The sequence below is a fragment of the Urocitellus parryii genome, chromosome 5, assembly GCF_045843805.1.
Source record: "Urocitellus parryii isolate mUroPar1 chromosome 5, mUroPar1.hap1, whole genome shotgun sequence".
NCBI classification, from domain to species: Eukaryota; Metazoa; Chordata; class Mammalia; order Rodentia; family Sciuridae; genus Urocitellus; species Urocitellus parryii.
The window spans coordinates 175,960,535-175,978,780 of record NC_135535.1 but is presented as its reverse complement, the minus strand read 5'-3'; the positions used below and the strand labels follow the sequence as shown (position 1 = coordinate 175,978,780).

At 43.0% G+C, this 18,246-nt stretch overlaps 1 long non-coding RNA gene across 2 annotated transcripts in view; it reads left to right on the top strand.

The window, feature by feature from the left end:
- LOC113188835 (uncharacterized) overlaps nt 1-18,246 on the top strand; it is a 67,591-nt gene that overhangs the window by 19,383 nt on the left and 29,962 nt on the right. The gene's annotated exons all lie outside the window — the stretch shown is intronic.

The window sequence follows — 18,246 nt, the reverse complement described above, 5'->3', positions numbered from 1 at the left end:
TTTTTTTTTTTGTTGGATTCCTTGACTACACGATGCAGCTTTCATTAAATCTAGAATGGGTTTGGTATCAGTCATACCTTTAGAGTTTGCAGTAATGCACCAGGAGATCTGTCTGGCTCTGTCTCCAGGGTCCATTCTTGTCAGCCTTGTTTGAGAATGAAATACTCCTCTGTATTTGTCTATAAGTTCCTGCCTCAGTATGAATTCTTCTCTGTAGAGCACAATTTCCAAGGTCCTTTCTTAGTGATCTTCCTGGAGTTATAGGTAATAAATGAAAATTTGATGCTTGTCGCTTCTTCAAAGCTGGGAGCAGTGAGGGGGAAGGCTTTGCACCAAGACTGTCAAGGTTGGAATATTGGCTCTGCCTCTAACTGCATGACCCAGCATAAATTCTTTAGGCTTTCTGGGCATCTCTAAAGACTCCCACTATAAAATGGAATTGAATTGACTTCTTGGAGGTTATTTTGAGGAATAGAGTTCTGCAAAAATGCCTGGTACACATAGCTATTGCATTGACCTCATTTGGGGTGGTGGTGGGGGGATGATCTAGATGAGTTGCAAGGCATCTTTTCTTGGAACATTTGAAGCAATTTTTCTTCCTCCTTTGGACAGCTAATCCTGTTTTTCCTTAGACTGAGGCAAAGTGCAGTGGTGGGGACATTCCTGGGCTTAAGTTTCCACTCTGACACTTACTTGGTGCTAGACTTGGGTAAGTCTTTTGTCTCTCAGCTGCAGTTTTCTCATTTATAAGGGTAATAATATTTACTGCATACAATTTTGGGGAGTGTTCCAGGCAAAGTGCCTGTTATCATCACCTGGTTCTAAGCACACACCTCTCCTCTCTCAGACCATAAGTTCTGTGTGGGCAGGAACACATCCGAGTCACCCCTGGCCCAGTTCCTGGCGGGAAGAGGGGCCTCTGCAGCTAGGGAAGGAAAATACAAATCTCTCTTCTTTTCCTGCTGTTCTCTGGAGACCCTGATGGAAGCCTGTTACATTAAGGTCTCATAGCAATTTAAAAGATAAACAACCCCAGAATAGGTTCCTGCAGCATTAAATAGGGCAACTTTCAAATGGGTCATGATGGAAAAAACAAAGAGCTCAACTGTGTTACGTAAAGGCAGGCTCACAGGACTTAGTTCACATAAGAAAAAAAGGTCTGGAAAATTGGACTAGAGATTTTGAAACAAAGGCAAATAAATACATTTATGGTAAAAAATGTTGCATAGGATTTGCTGAAAATCTTCAAAGGTTAAAAAAAATCATAACCTCACTGAAAAAGTCACTGTGGGGCTCAGTTTCCTTTTCTTCCAAAGCCCAACAGCTGAATTAGATCCATGCAACCCTTAAGCTTCAATAAGATGTTTGGATCTTTTCCTAAACACAGGGAGAAGCCATTGGCATTTTAAGCAGAAGTAGGCCCTAATGCAATTTGCTTTTTTAAAGCCTAGATTTTTTTCTCGCTTGCCCCCTGCTCCCCTATGGACAGTCTGCATCCTGCTTTTGTACTTTTATCTCACGTCAGCTTCTCCTTCCACTGTCTCCTCCCCCGCCCACGTTTAGCCAGCCCACAGCAATTGCTTCTTCCTCTTTACTCATAGCATCTGTTGAGATCTTTTTCACACTCTGCTCCATGACTTCGCATGCTATTCTTATCTTCTGCATGTTAATGAATTAATTCAACAGGCATGTACTGAACAGCTGCAACCTGTCATGCACTAAAGTCCAGCAGCCTGGAGTCTGGGGACCCAAGATAACGGGTCTCTAACCAACGGGCAGGGGGTATCTGTGGGGGGGGGTGGGGGGATGTTAAAGTACCTTCTGGCTGTGAGGAGGTTGGACCGATTCTTTAAGCCTGACTAGGAGGGTCAGGGTGAGCAGAAACAGAAGGGTGAGAAATGGCAAGCCATTCACTCCATTTAGTGGGGACTGGGAAGAGTGGAGACAAGGCTAGAGAAACAGAACCAAATACAACACAGTACAAACACAACAGCCAGGATGTCTCTCTTCTCCTGAAAGGAATTCTGGATCTGAATTGGGGAAAAGCTGCAGGATGATCCATTGGTGGCTAGAGGTAGTAGTCATTGATTTCTTCACTGAAATACCACACTGAGGATACCAGTTAAGTAAATCCGACAGGGTTTCTGCCCTCTAAGAGCCTGTGGAAGACTAGCTTGTAGCATGGCCTCAGTGCTGTGGGAGCCCCTGGGAGAGAACCCTGATGCAGCCTCTGGGTAGGGAAGGCTCCCTGGAGGTGGTGTCCTCTGGCCAGGTCTCCTGACAGTTGGGTTTCACAGGGTTGAAGGAATAGGGACTAAGAAAGCATCTGTGCAGAGAGAGAGATCCCAGTGGCCCACTTTCCTCTTGAATTCCACGCTTCCAGGACCAAGAAACCAAGTCACAGACCCAGGCTGGAGCAAAGGGATGGGGAATCGGCTGGAGAGAGGCCTGCAGAGAATCCTGGCTGTTTTGTGGCCTCCTGGGCTGTCTCCTGGAACATGAGGCTGTTTTGCAAACACAGCGAGTCAAGCCAAATATGTGGGGTTTGGCTCTGGCTCGGCCAACCCAGATCCCTGAGCAAATAGTAAGGGATTTTTCCCCCCTCTTTTCTTTGTAAACTAGATCTTCTCTGGGTGCATAATTTATAGAATTCCAGTGAACTGCAGTTTGGCTTTCTTCCCAAGAAAGAAAAACATCTCATTTTTCCACGTGCTCTCCCCACCCCTGATGGCCTGGAGCCAAGACTTCCCAGCAAGCCTGGGGAGAAGTACAGCTGTGGAGAGGATGGACTGTCTCCCCAGGGGGAAGCAAGGGCAGGAATTTCAGGGTAGCTGCAGTAGTGTTGTGGGTGGGTGTTCACTACAGGGGAGGGAGGGCTAAGAGTAGGTGTGTGGGGGGTGAGGAGCAGGTAACTGCACACAGCAGTGCTGCTAGAAAGAGTGCAAGGACCAACAGACCCTGGCACAGCTCATTAATGTTTACAAAGCACCTTCTTATCTCATCTGAGTCTCCCACCAACCCCAGGAGGGCAGAACACATGTGATTACTATTACCATCTAATGGAGGAGTTCCTAAGAGTATGAAACAGCAACTTGAAACTAGCCCATCTCTGCCACTGAATGACCTTGAGCACATTACAAAATCTCTTGCAGCCCCATTTGTATTTTAGGGATGATAGAGGTGCTTCCCCACAAAGGGTTGTTCTGAGGGTTAAATGGATGCTGTGTAGGAGGATAAATATTATGGATAAATAATGTCCCCACCATGCCTGGCCTCTGGCACATGCTCACTGTTTCTATAATGATGGCTGGAAAAGTTACCCGGCTCGTATGGGCTCTGCTAGGATTGTGGCCCACGTGTTTTGATGGCTATCACAGACTTTTCTGCTGTCTCAGTTGCCTTGGGGCTTGCCAGGTCAGCCCGCCCTGAAAAGATGCTACCTTGGTGCCCCCAGCTCAGAGGTCTGGTCCAACAGCTGAGTAGCCTGTAAGTTCAGTAGAGCAGCCTTTAAGACCAAATTCCTGCCCTTCTCTTCAGCAAAGAAACTGCACAGTGGGTGAAACTTAAGCTTCAAAACATGAGCCCCAGTTCTCAGTCCGCCTGTTTCCTCTTATAGTCAAGGGCGAGCATCCAAATCCCCCTTCATTTATCATTGTCATTGCTGCTCAGAAAGGTCAGCACGCATGCCTGCGTTTGCCTCCAGACACTTGGCTCTGAGCACTGATTAGACTTAGAGGCGCTGAGCCTTGCATGCAGTGGGCACTCATGAATATTAGCAGGGGAGAAGTCAGCTCCTGCCCCCATCAGGTCCTGGAGAGTCTATCACATCAGAGTGCATGTAAAGACAGCATATCCTCACGTGGCCTAGCTCATTGGCTCCTGTGTTAGAGAGCCAGACTGTTTCCCTGAAGAAAATTCTACAACTTTTGTAACAATTCCCTCTGCCCTCCACCCCTAGAATGCCCATGGAGGACTCGTTCTCTTCATTCAGTTCTCAGGCTCAGTGTCGTCTCCTTTCTGGCCTTCTCTAACCTATGAAGAGTGCCTCTTCTTTCCCCACCCAAGGTGTTGATTATCATTATTCTTTTTTTTTTTTCGTGGTTTCCTAATTGTCCACAGATATTTTGTCTGTTATCTTCATGATGACAACATAAGCTCCATCAGAGCAAGACCTTGTCTAGGTCCCCGTGCTGTCCCAGCACCTGGCACACCTATAGCAAGAGCAGGATTTGGATAAATAAAGCAGCCTCAGGATCATGGGGTCCAATATCTTCTTTTTGCAGAAGAGGAAACTGAATCTCAGAAGTGTTAAGATGTCCAATGTCAATTCACTTGTACAAGAGCCAACTGCCAGGAGCTCTTTCTCCAGTAGCTTCTTCCTCAATTCTGAAGGTGAGGAAGGGGAAATAGGCCATCAGAGCAGGAAAGAATGATGGGGGTTGATAAGGACGGATGTCAGGACCACTCTTGAGGTGTGTTCCCCCGTTTAATGTGCTCTAGCATGTCCAACAACAATATCTGTTTCCTCAAAGGGACGAAAGACTGCATCAATGCAACTAAAGCTGAGCCTGCATGCAACAGTTAAAATCTCAAGGACAGGTGACAGGGGGTCAGTCAACTCCCCTTCAGTGCTTCTAAAAGAAGGGATGCCAAGAAACCGTGGTGGCACTTCACCCCTCCCATACTCTCCATTTGGGAACTTTCTTACACTTCTGAACCTTGGCCTTCTCTTTTATAAATCTTTTTGTTTACTTGCTTATCTCGCCTTCTCTATGTTCATTCTTTGACTCTGTGGACCTGATCCCCATTTCTACTGGTAACCAAGGGTCTCTGGAACAAATGTATGTTAATGATTTTCTTTTCTGTTTTTTGAAGGAGAATGATTTTGTATCTATGAAGCATTCCAGCAGTAAAAATATCTCATGTGCATCCTAATAAGTGAAAGGACAGCTAGCTTATTTGGGCTGAAAAAGAAAAACACACAGATGCACATGCAAATGCCCTGAAAAGAGTTAGAATGGACAAACTGTGTGGGTGAGGTATGATCATATATGATGATGTCATTTTGCTGGATGTCCACTACCCAGAGAAATACCATAAATGGGTCATGGCCCTTGATGTCAGGAGAGATGTTTCCCTCTAGATTCTGGAGGAAGAATGAGGGGGCTCATAAAGGATGATAGCTTCCTCTGAAGGGGGCCAGGACAGAACCTGCTCAGTAAGGGGTGGTTCTATTATTATCCCTAAAGATGAATTATTCTGACTGAGGACTAATATGCTTCCATGTTTCACTGACTCCCACTGGTTTTCTCATATTTATCCCAAGGGAGATGATAAGAGATGAATCATTCTGAGTAGCAGAATGAACCAGCGTGCTAGCTCTGGAACAAGGTTACCCAGGACAGTAAGTAGCTAATAATAATTATTTTGTTAACATTCACAACTTCACTGTTTTACACTTACCATGTCCCAGGCAATGTGCGAAGGGCTTGGATGTATTATCTCATTCAGTTGTATGAGGTGGCAACTTTTTTTTTTGTTCTGCTTAACAGATAAGCAACAAACATTCAATCTTATGAGGAAGGAACTATTTTAACTCCTATTTTACAAATCAAAAATGGAGTTGGGGGCTGGGGTTTTGGCTCAGAAGTAGAGTGCGCGCCTAGCACGTTCGAGGCCCTGGGTTTGATCCTCAGCACCACATAAACAAATAAATAAAAAAATGAAGTGAAGGTATTGTGTCCAACTACAACTAAAAAAAAAAAAAAAAAAAAAAAAAAAAAAAAGAAAGAAAGAAAGAAAAGAAAAAAAAATGGAGTTGTGAAGAGGTCAAGTGGTTTGCCCAAGGTTACTTAGTCCATTCTAGCTGTGACCTGTGGTCTGACTCTAGAGCCCAGGTGCAAACATGTTTCCTGTATCACCTTAGGCAGACAGATGGCTAAGTACATCAGAGCTGGAGGAGTTTTGGTGGCTGTCAGTTTCTCATGTTGTCACTAGACCCTTTATTTTGTAATTGATAGCACATATCCCCTAAGAATTAAAAAATTCATTGTTATAAATTAAAGGGCATGAGTTTTAAGAGAAGATGCTCTGGGGCAGCACAAATTATTGTTATAACTATGATAATCCAATGAAATGAAGTTTTAAACAACAAGCACTCTGTTCTCTCCACACAACTCTTTGTACTTGAAAGCCAGGGATCATATTTTTGTGTGTGTGCGCATTTGATTAAATGAAAAAAAATATGTGAAAGCATTGTTTCAGTGCTTGACACAAAGAAGGCACTTAATTGCAAGATGTTATCTTCTGTACTTCTGTATTTCTGTAACACCTATTACCGTACTTAGCACATAGTAGATGCTTAACACATATTAGTTATTTGGGTTTTTTTTTTGACATCAAGTATTTGTTACTTTAAAAAAATAAATATTTACTGATTCTCCATGCCATTGTTTCCAGACAAAATCACTTCTATCCCTTACACTCAAACAGTGGAGTAAGCAAAGTTAACATCCTTATTTAACAATGGAATTTCCTTTTGTGAAAAAGAATACAGGCACAGGCAGGTTAAATGCTTTCCTGAAGACACTGAATTATCAAGTGGTTTGAATGAGTGGGTTCTCATGGTTCCCATAGTGACCAAAGAAGATGAATGTCTGTCCCTTAGAATCTTATTTCTTTCAAAAAATTCTCCCCATCTTTGCTTTCTGTTATGTTGTCCATAGTTCAATCTAAATTAATGTTTTCAATCAATGACAAGTCTTGTTACTTAATTCATCCTCTTTTCTAATCTTTATATTATCTTGATACTTTAGAAAGATGCACTGTGTTTGTTCTGTGGCTTCCTGTTCTTCTGGCAAACCACCAGAGCTATGCATGCCTGGGTTGAACTTGGGGCTGGAGGAATCTGGCAAGTTTCCTGGGAGAAATGAATTGAACCTAGAATTTAACTGGATGACAGAGGTAAAACCGGGACTTGGATTTTATATCCTTTCTTCCATTTATCTCTTTCCTCACTTTATCCCCTGGTCAAGGTAGAGCAGAGTAGAGGCTCAACACAGAGCTCAGGACATAGCAGGTCCTTCCTCATGATGAATGAATGAATGAATGAATGAATGAATGAATGATTAAGTGACTAGGTAGATGGATGATGTCTGGTCAGTGACGGGCATCACCACCCTCTTGGAAAGAGCAATAGCTTGAGCGAGGATAAGGCGCTCCCTGGAGAGGAGATTGTAGCCACCAGGGGCACACACAACAGCCTTACCACCTACATGAATCCTTTCTAGATGTCTTAGGCTATTATTGATGCTGCTGTGATCCCTAAGTGTCAGTCAGTTAAGGATCATCATGTGCCTGAGCACTGGGTACTAGTAATCAATTGGAAAAGTAACTCAGGGGTTCCTAGAGATTTTCTAGTCTGCGCTCTCATTTTAAAGATAAGAAAATTGCTTTGTTGGTTGAGTTGCACCTGAATGGTGCTCCTGCAGAAAATTAGGGTCCCAGGAAGATCATGCAGATAGATCTGCGATTTGGACTTGAACTTTGTAATCACATAAAATACCCTCAAGGTTTTATTATGTCACATAGCACTAGTTGTGACTGTTCCATGAAGTCACCGGGGACTCTAGATTTCTCATCTCTGATCCGTATCTCTAGAGTGTATGTAAACTTGACCATCACGTCCAAAAAGACTCTGAGAGAGCCATTATTATATCTATGCCCCAGGCATCCAAATAGATACGGCAGGAAGAATTTTATGCCTCCCCTTTTTAAAGGCCAAAATAGGTTTTATTGTTCTTTGAACTTGGTCCTCTTCATCTCTTCTGCTTTCTTTCCTTTCTCCATGATCCCTAAATAATAACACGGGAGCTCAAAGTAGATTTTAGAGCCTACTGTAATTCAGGTTTAGTTTTCTAGTATTCTCAATAAGTGTTGTTTCTAGTGATGAAGGGAACACGTGACCTCCTTTGCATTCCAGCTTCTAGGGCAGGGCTCACACTCCCTGAGGCCCTACAAATCCAGGCAGGAAGTGATAGAATTGATAGCATAGTTTGGTTTAGGAAGATGAGACGTGGTGGTGGTGGGTGGTGGTGGCCGTTGTCATACACTGGAAAGCACAACCCCCTTGAAAGGAGACATTGTCATTCAGCTCCTGCAAGTGCTTGTCAAGTGGGAATGAAAATTCCCCATTGCCATCTCTTCCATTATTCAATAGAAGCTGAAAATCTGTATTTTAATATTAAATATGATTTTTAAATGTTAGGCCAACACTGTGCAATTGTTAGGCTAGGAGTGAATGTTGAGATAAAATATTTTATTTGATTAATTCAGCAGAATCTGGAATGTCATGGATACTCAGTATTTATTGAATGGATAAATTAAAACTTTTCCAGTGGCTTTCTTCTCCCCAGAAGGCTGCCTAAAGCATCTGGCAGGACTGTTGAACGTCAAAGACATTTGTGTCTTTATCATGCATTAGTTAGTTGTTCCAGTGTTGTCTTATTTCTCTCAAACTACCCCATGTAGTTTGCAGTCTATGCAAGAAGAGATGATCTTATTCATCAGTCTTTCCCTTTTAAGCAGAGTTCTCTGATGATGTTTCCTCTTATATCTCATCAGATGGGACATTGCTGACATCCTGGGAAATTCAGCCTTTGGCTGAGTGGCTATTGTTCACTAAAACCCGGAGTTCTTTGATGAAGAAGGAGGGAAGGACATTGGGAAATTACTATCAGTCTCTTTCCCATGATTCAGAAGAGGAAACCATGGGCACTGCCGGTGGTGGTCACTGGATTCCATGCTATAGAAGATAACATGAATTACTGTCTATCACATCTAGTGCTGGTCACTCATTTTATAGGTAAGACATTTGAGGACCAGAATAGTGAAGGAATTTACCAAGGTCCCATGATAACAGAGGCAGTCCTTCTAACTCTGTCTTAAACATGATGGTACCATCTACTCTTTTGAGTGTCCCAAACCCAGCATTCAGTTCTTCTCTGCCATTGCAATGCACCCAGACTCTCTAAGCTTCCCACCATCCTCTGAACTTGGCACCATCTGATCCTCTTTCCAAATCAAGTCTCTATTTAAAATGTTTCTCAGGCCTGAGGATGACTCATATATTTCAATATTTCCTTCTATGAAGCAACTAGTATTGATTGGTAGTGGTTCCCAGGGATGGTCTACCATGGATAATTTGGGGGTTCAGTGGGAAAAAGAACTGGGATTGATGACTGAGTTCTGCTCTGGTTGTTGCTATGGACATGGTAACTCTTAGGCAAGATTTTACCTGAGACCTGCCTTCTTTTCCTTCTGGAGCAAGGAAAACTCCCCCTTCCTGGGATCCTTCTACAAGTTGTCTGGTTCTAACAAAGGACACCCTGTTTCTACAAGCCGGGTGAGCCTTCAGCCACACAGCAGCCATCTGGGAGGGGAGAGGGTGGTGGTGTGACTCTCACATATCAGAGGCTCAAGGCCATTTGTTACCGGGCAGGCCCATCTGATCCTGTCTTGCATCAGAAAGATAACTCTTATCACCACTCCACAAACTGAACCTGTAAAAATAGACAGGATTAGGTTGTGACCAGTGTCCTGGAGTTTTTGAGGCAACCTCGCAGTGAGGTTCTAGTGACAACCCTCTCACAGGCCTCACACTAAATCTATCTTCCCCATGGTGACAAGGACTCTATCAGGGCACACACCAAACACATGATCCTTCCAAGTCACAAGGAGAGAAAACCCAAGCACTTTGCTCTGAGTCTATTCTCAGGCCCAGACTGAGAATAGATTCCTGCAATGTGGACAACTGCCCTACTTATGGTCTCCAGATGGGACACTATATATCTTACTCTGACAAGCACGTCCTCTGGGGAGGTGGCAGGATCCTTGGGCATGACTTCTACCTATACCATGGACTATGAGAAAAGGAGGAAGTCCCGGATTGGTGAGGTTGGAGGAGACTGGAGCAGGAAGTGCCCCCTCTCTTCCAGCATGTCCACACAAGCACCATTCTGACTCCCTCCAAAATGAATCCATGGCTGATCTCTTACATTTGGTCATATGTGCCCATTCTTTCTCAAACACATCATTTTTGAAAAGCAAACATCTGTTAGCTAAAATTTTAATTATACAAGTATTGCACTAATACATTTTTATTGTAAAAGCCTTCAAACAAAATAGAAAAAGAGAAAGTTCTTCATCTTCTTTCCAATATTACCTTCTCTCCAAGAAATAACTAGTCAGCAGTTTTATATGCATCTTTCATAGCTTCCTATGCATATACCACACAATATACAACACACACACACACACACACACACACACATAATGATAACATAGTATGGTATACAAAGTTTCAAATAATCACTATATGATTGCCTATGTTCAAGTTATATATCCTTGGCCAAACTCATTTGTTCTCTCTACCTTGGGTTCTCCTTCTGTAAAATGAGGATGATATTAGTCTCTACCTTATAGGGTTATTTAGAAAATTAGATGGGATGTTGGTATTTTTAAGACAGCGACTAACACAAAGGGATTACATCTTATTATAATATGTGGAAATATGACCATACTAGTTATCCATTGTTGCAAATAAATTACATCAGAAGTTAGTGTCTTAAATCTGCAAATATTTATATCTCACAGTTTTTGTGCACCAGGAATTTAGAAGCAGCTTAGCTAGGTGGTTCTAACTCAGGGTCTCTTATTTAGTTTGGTGTCAACAGAGACAGAAATCAACTGAATACTTAACTAAGGATGTGTGGAATATCCTTCCAAGATGGCTTATTCATAGTTGTTGGCAGGAGGCTTCAGGCTCCTCTCACATAGATGTTCCTGTTGGCTGATTAAATGTCCTTAAGATACGACAACAAACATCCCCTCCCTCAAGAATGAGCATTGTTAAGAGTAAGTGAGTGGAGAGGAAGCCACAGTACCTTTTATGACTTTGTCTCTGAAGTCATCTACCACTACTTTATTCTATTCATTAGAAGTGGATTATTAAGTATGGGTATGATGATGCATGCCCATAATCCCAGCAACTTGGGATGCTGAGATAGGAGGATTGCAAATTGGAAGCCAGGCTCAGCAATTTAGCAAGGCCCTCAGCAATTTACCGAGACCCTGTCTCAAAATAAAAAAATAAAAAAGGACTGAGGATGTAGCTCAGTGGTAAAGAGCTCCTGGGTTCAATCTCCAGTACCAAAAAGAAGAAGGAGGAGGAACAGAAGGAGGAAAATGAGGAGGAGGAGGAAACGAACAAGAAGGGGAGGAAGGATGATAAAAAAAGAAAAATTGGATCACTCAATCTAGCCTACATTCAAGGAGAAGAGGGATTGAGGGAGTTGTACGACAGAATTTATGATCATATTTTACAGCCACCACAGAGGTTATCTCAGGAATATAAGATATTGTGTTCTCTGTGTTGTCTTGCAGTTTGCTTTTTTTCATTGAACAAAACACCTTGGAGCTCTTTCCAAACCCATGCATACAGAGCTGCATTGTTCTCTGCAAGTGTCACATGACATTTCATTAGAAAGATATGCCATGGTTTGTTTAGCCATTTTCTGCTTGGTAGGCATTTAGGTTTATTTTTCTTTCTTTGCAGAGAGCAAGGGCCTATGTAAGGACAAGGGGGCATTTCTTACAGGTCCACAGCCCCCCAAAAGAGAAAAGCTCCTAAATATCTAATTCTAGGAAATTATCAGTGACATCAGAAAACTAAGGGACCTTTAGATTTCAAGTTATCAGACAGGTTTTAAAACTGGGACATGTACAGACAATTGTTCACACAAAAACACTAACATACAACATGGCCATCTCTGGTTCCAGAGCAGCTACTGTTGCTTCTGCCCCTGGTTTTATACCTCCACCCCTGTGTGAGGCTTGCCTGGGGTCCCAAGGAAGGTCTTCAGCCTGATATGCAGCTGGGATGGCCCGTGCTCATAGCATTAGGCATCAAACTTCAATGAGGTCTCATTTTGGTTTAAATCTCATCGGGACAAACAGTTTTAGGCAGCTACTTCCAATCTCTGTCTTCTCCACATACCATTAGGGTGGCAATGGCCTGGACTCTGAGGGTAAATTATGGTCACTTAAAGTCAATGACTATAATTCCACTCACAGGATATTCACAATTCCAGCCTCCCTTATAGCTAGGAGTGGTTCACGGAGCTGTTTTGGCCAATGTAGTTTGTGTTAGCTAGTTTTTCATTGCCATAACAAATACCTGAGACAACCAACTTATAAAAAGAAAAGGTTTACTTTGGCTCGCAGTTTCAAGGCCATTAACGACTGTCCCTCTTGCTTTGGTTTGGGCAAGGCAGCACAATATGGCTGGAGTCTGGCAGATCAGAACTGTTTACCTCATGACTGGGAAGGGAAAGAGGAAGAGAAATGGGCAGGGGTCCCAATATCCCTTCCAAGAACACACCCTCAATGGATGTAAAGACCTCCCCACTAGGCCCCACTTCTTAAACAACAGTGTCATGCTAGGAAGCAGGACTTTACCACATGAACCAGCAGGGGACACTAAAGGTCCCAACCATAGCATAGTCTAAGCACAGTCTAAGCAGACGTCTGCTGAGAGACTTTTTGGAACTCCTTTGCTGTGGTTACCATCTTGAGACATGGAGTGAACAAAACTGAACAGCCATCATGTGGAAGATTGAGGTGGAGGGGACACATAGGAACTCTGGTGACATTGTTCATCTGCTATAACAGTCCTGGGCTGTCTACCCATAGGCTTTGTTATGGAGAAAAATAACTCTACTTTTTGAAAGGCCCTGCCTGCTGGCTTTTCTCTTACTTAAGAGCATTTCTGATGCATTTCCCACTTCTCCCTAAGCTCTGTGAGTATTAAGGACTCTAACACGCTTCCTGCGGAATCTCCAGTGCCAAGAACTGTGCCTGAAACATAGAAGACCCTGGTGAATGAATAAACTGAACCAGACAGCACCTCTTGTTATAGTTTAGATCTGGAATGTCCCCCCAAAGGCTCATGTGTTGAAGGCTTGGGTGCCCAGGGCAGCAATGTTCAGAGGTGGAGATCTGGGGAAATGATAGGATCATAAGGATTCTAATCTCATCAATGGATTAATCCATTGAGGGATTTAATAATTTGGTGGCATTGTGCAGAGGTGGTAGAAATTATAGTAGGTAGGACCTAGCAGAAGGAGTGGGTCCTTGAGGGTGTGCCCTGGGGGACTATATCTATCCTTGGCCCCTTCCTCTCATTCTTTTTGCTTTTCTGCAGCCTTGACGTGAGCAACTTTGTTCTACCAGGGCCCCCTCTGCCATGATGCTTTGCCTCACCACAGGCCCAGAGCAATAGAGCCAAATGACCATGGACCAAAACCTCTGTAATCATGAACCAAAATAAATCTTTCCTCAAAGTTGTTTTCCTCAGCTATCTGGGCTACAGTAATGAAAAGTACTGGAAGCTTCTATATAAAAGCATTAACCTTTTGGAGACTCTTCTCTTTTGGTCCAGATAATCACACATTTCTGGTTCAGCAGAGGTAGGGATTCCCTGGGGATGTAAACAGGTTCATCAAACCTAGGCCACTGCAGAAATGTCCTTTAATTTAGTCATAGTTTGAACACTAGGACACATGACATCAAATCACTCCATAAAAGCTGAGAAATAAAATTTGTCTTCATCCTTTTCTAGCCAAACACTCTTGTATAGGTTCAGGGTGGATTCATCTTATATTAAATAGTGTTCCCACAGGAGAGGACAACTACCAACCTCTTACTTGGTGATGCTTGGTTCAGGGAATGTTGGCTGGTACATTATCTAGCAAAAGAATACTATCTCCTGGAAAGTGAAGTGGTTCTTTAGTGAAGTGGAGAGAAAATATTTTAAGAGCCTCATTAACTGTTGATGTAAGAAAACCATGAGTTAAAGCAAAACAAACAAACAAAAAAACTCCAAACCAACCAACCAAACAAGGGGTTGTGGCTCTGAGGCAAGTACTTGCCTGGGATATGTGAGGCACTGGGTTTGATCCTCACCACCACATAAAAAGAAATAAACAAAATAAAGATATTATATCCATGTATAGCTAAAAAAATTTTTTAAAATTAAAAAAAAAACCCAAAACAGAGCATGTTGAGTTTGTTGAATGTAATTGGACCTGTAGATAACTCTAGAACCCAGGGCAGAATCAGCCCTTCACCGTCGGATTTTTGATAATATTAGAGACTGGTAGCATCTGGATTTTCTCATGGGTTATGGAAGAAGGAAGGATTCTTTTTGAGTTCATAGACCTAGGGATCCAGCGACCAGCCCTTTCTAATTAAAACAGTGGGCCAACTACTTCCTCTGATCTTTGGTTTTCTCCTTTATAATACTACCTGCCTCAGAGAGTTGTGATGAAGATAGAAAGGAAAGTGCACAGCCAAAATGCCAGGCACATACTATTGCTACTCTTCCTGCCTCTGCCAACACTGCCACCCCCACAAGACAACTGCTAGTGTCCCTTCTGCCACCGCTGTCCCCACCAACACTGCTGTAAGGGCTATGATTTACAGTGGAAAGACGGAGCAGCCTTCCCATCACTGTTAGTTCTCTGCTGTTCTGGATGGAGGTGTTGTCAATGAAGAAGACAAACCTTCCTTTCAGTGAAGAATCATAGCATCCAATTCCCCTTCCCTCTTGAAAACCAATCACCTGCTTTTGGGGTTTGGAGGGAACATCTGGCAGGAAAATTGGTCTCACTGCTTTAGGCCAAAGGAGACAGGAGAAATGTTGTCTGCCTTCCCTCTGAATGGCTCTGTAACTGTGTTTTGGATCTGAGGTCCTTGCAGGAAGCATGGACACATATCTATGCTGCCATTCTGTTGGCAGGGCTCTGGGTTTCAGTTTCTGTCCTCCAGGAAGAATTTATGATTTCCTCCCTAGTTCCCCATCTCCTGAGTCCCTGAATGAAAAGATTGTTCCCCTCACCTCCTGCAGATGCTGCAGCATATCATTTAAAGTCTGTTCAAATGGTGGGTGTGAGCAGAGCAGTATGGCCAACATGGAATCCTGTTGTTTGGGACTCCTTTTCCATGGCCAGAGCATGTTCTCCACTGATGAGTTATAGTAATGATAAAAACAGTGCTTCTAATCGTAAGGGAATGCTGCTATTAAAAAAAAAACACTTTTTCCTTTTGAAAATCATAATGCACTCTTATTACAATTCACTTTGTCACATTGTGGATGCATTCAGTCTTTTTCCTGTACATATATTTCATTTTCAAACTGCAATAGATTTTATTCCATAACATCATGTTCAGTATGTTTCCTTTAATTGGTGAGACATCTTTACTTGTGTTCAGCATCGTTTTCACTGACTCTCAAAATTCTATTCTATGTTTATTTAGCCAGTTCCCTGTTGTTGGGCATTTAGGTCGTTTATACCTTTTCACAATTGCCTACAATGCTGTGATGATTACCAGCCTGTGCACTCTTCCTTGATTTCTTCCTCTCCAGGGTCTATGCCTAGCTCATGCTTTGCTGGCAAGGGTGTACATGTATTAAAGGTCTAAGAATTCACTTTACCAACTGTCCTTCCCATAAAGGCTTTGTCCATTTGTGCCGTGTGTGGCAGTCCTTCATACTTTCAGGGTATTGTCTCAGTGGGCTCTCTGCACAGTTCTGAAGGATGGCCTGGCAAATACAACTATTTGTATGTTGGAAGCTGAAAGCATTCAAGTACAAAGAGGTTACTGTTTTATCAGTTCTTTATCACTGTGACCAAAAGATCTGATGAGAACAGCTTAGGGGAGGAAAAGTTTATTTGGGCTTCAGGTTTCAGGAGTTTAGTCCACAGTCAGCTGACTCCATTTCCCTGGGTCCAAGGGGAGGCAGAACATCATGGTGGAAAGACATGGCAGAGAAAAGTGCTCAGTTCATGAGAGCCGGGAAACAGAGACAGCTCCGGTGAAAGGAGCCAGGGATAATATAATCCCCAAGGGTATCCCTCAGTGACGAATCTCCTCCAGCCTTGCCCTATCTGCCTACAGTTACTACACATCAACCCATTATTAAATCATTAATCCATCAACTGGATTGATCCACTCATTAGGTTACCGCTCTCATAATCTAAACATTTCACCTCTGAACATTCCTGCATTGTCTCACACCTTGCAAGGAACACCTCATATCTAAACCAAACAGTTATAAAAGATGTTTTGGGTAATAGAATGAGGTGAGTTGCCATAGAGAGAAACTGAATGTGATAAAACAAATGCTGGAAGAGAGTCAGCAAAACAAAAAAAAAAAACTTCAGTAGCTATTCTGAAGTTCATCTCTAATCAGTTTTATTTTTGTTTGACATGTAATAATTGCACATCCTTTTGGATTGCGATGGTCTACTAAGTGTTTGGTAATAAGGCCATGCCCTCAGTATATTGGAGAAAACAAGCTTCCCTTTCTGTTTTCTGTCCTGAGACCAGGCCCTTGGGGGGTCAGGCATCCAGCTTGTCCAAGATTCTATAGGGTTAAGTGACTTAACCAAGACCACTCAGAGAGTTAGTGGGAAACTCAGAAATGGAAGCCAGGTCATCCAACTCCTAGGTCGGTACTCCTCACAAAGAATGTTCTCTAAGACAGCTGGGCTCTCACCATTGGCCATGTCACTCAAACGTCTACAGTTGGCTCCATTAAAATAATCACTTGAGGATCCCATTAAAATGCAGGTTCTGATGCAGTGGTCTGGGTTGGGGCCTGATGATCTATATTTCTCACAAGTTCCCAGTTGATGTTTCTTTGGTTCAGACCACTCTTTGAGTAGTAAGCAGCCAGAGAATGACTCAGAAAACAGAGAAACAAATGACCTAGATAAAGACAGGACTTATTGGCAAATAGTACAGCATTTTAAATGCTGATTGAAAAGGGTGTTCCTGATTGTTATGAGAGTGTAAAAATAAAGGTCTAATCTCTCCTGTGCCAGAAACACCTTCACAGAAGACCGACTCAACGGGCCAAAGGCAGGCCCTAGGATTGGGTTGGCCAAGAGATGTTCAGATACACCTACCAGCAGCACAATCCACCCCTTCATTGTGTGGAAGAAATTGCAGCAAAGCAGCCAGAATAAAAGCCACTTTGTTTAATATTCCCAAGGCATTGCCAGTGTCCCCCAGGGTCCTCATTAATTACCTGGAGAGTTACCAAGGGGTTCTGGGATGGGGTGAATGCCTCCCACCACTGCAACCGTGCCAGCCCTTCTGACACTTGGATGACAAAAAGAAGCACTTAATGAGAAGAGAGGAAATGGAGCCTGGGCACAGAAGCAGAGGGCTTTGGCCTGTGAGATTTCTGAATCATAGGCATGGCTTGCCTTCTTGCCAGCAGAGGCAAAAGATGTCAGCATTGTTCATAGTTCTGGGCACAGAGCTTTGGGATGGCAATAGTAATGGTTTTCAAGACATGGGGAGTAGGCAAGGGAGGAGTTTTGAGCACCACAGGGGGAGTGAACAGACAGGGGGTGGAGGCAGGCAGGGCTGAACCTGGGGCCAGGAACAGAGGATTGTGCTGTTTCTTCAGATTTGGAACTAGGAGAAGTTGGCATTAAGGCCCGAACAGGCCGGGGTGTAGCTCAGTGGCAGAGTGCTTGCCTAACAAGCCCAGGGCCCTGGGTTGATCTCCACAGTAAGCACATGCACACACAGAGATACACACATAGCTAGAACAAGGAAGTCACAGGAAAAGATCTAGAGATTATGTAGTGTGGGCATCTTGAACTAATGTTCTTTGGACTTCTAAATATTTGATGTGAAGGTGTTTCAGGGACTGCTGTCCAGTGAGAGGTATATGAGGATATGGTGCTTACCCTTCACCCCCTTGTTTAGCATCACTTTGTATCTGTTATATATGTTGGCACTCTGAATATGATTTATTTCAGTAAAGGGTTCTGTACCTATGCTGGTTTCCTTCACAATTTTACCTGGATCTGGAACTAAGTGGAAATTAAATGCATTTTTTTTTCCTGTTTGACTTTATCATCCCTTTCTCTCAGGCTTCTCCTTCTTCCACTTCTATCACCTGCACTATTGTTGCACCCTGTGGCTGGGAGATGACTTTATAGAGTATAAATAACCCAGGAAATAAGGTGAGAAAAAAGTTATGTGTTTGATGTGATACTGAGATCATTTGGTTCAATAGTTTCAACCATTTTTAATAGGATCATTCCCACTTCTAACAAGTTAATGTAGAACCCTGATTTATACCCAAATAACAAATATGAATGGGTT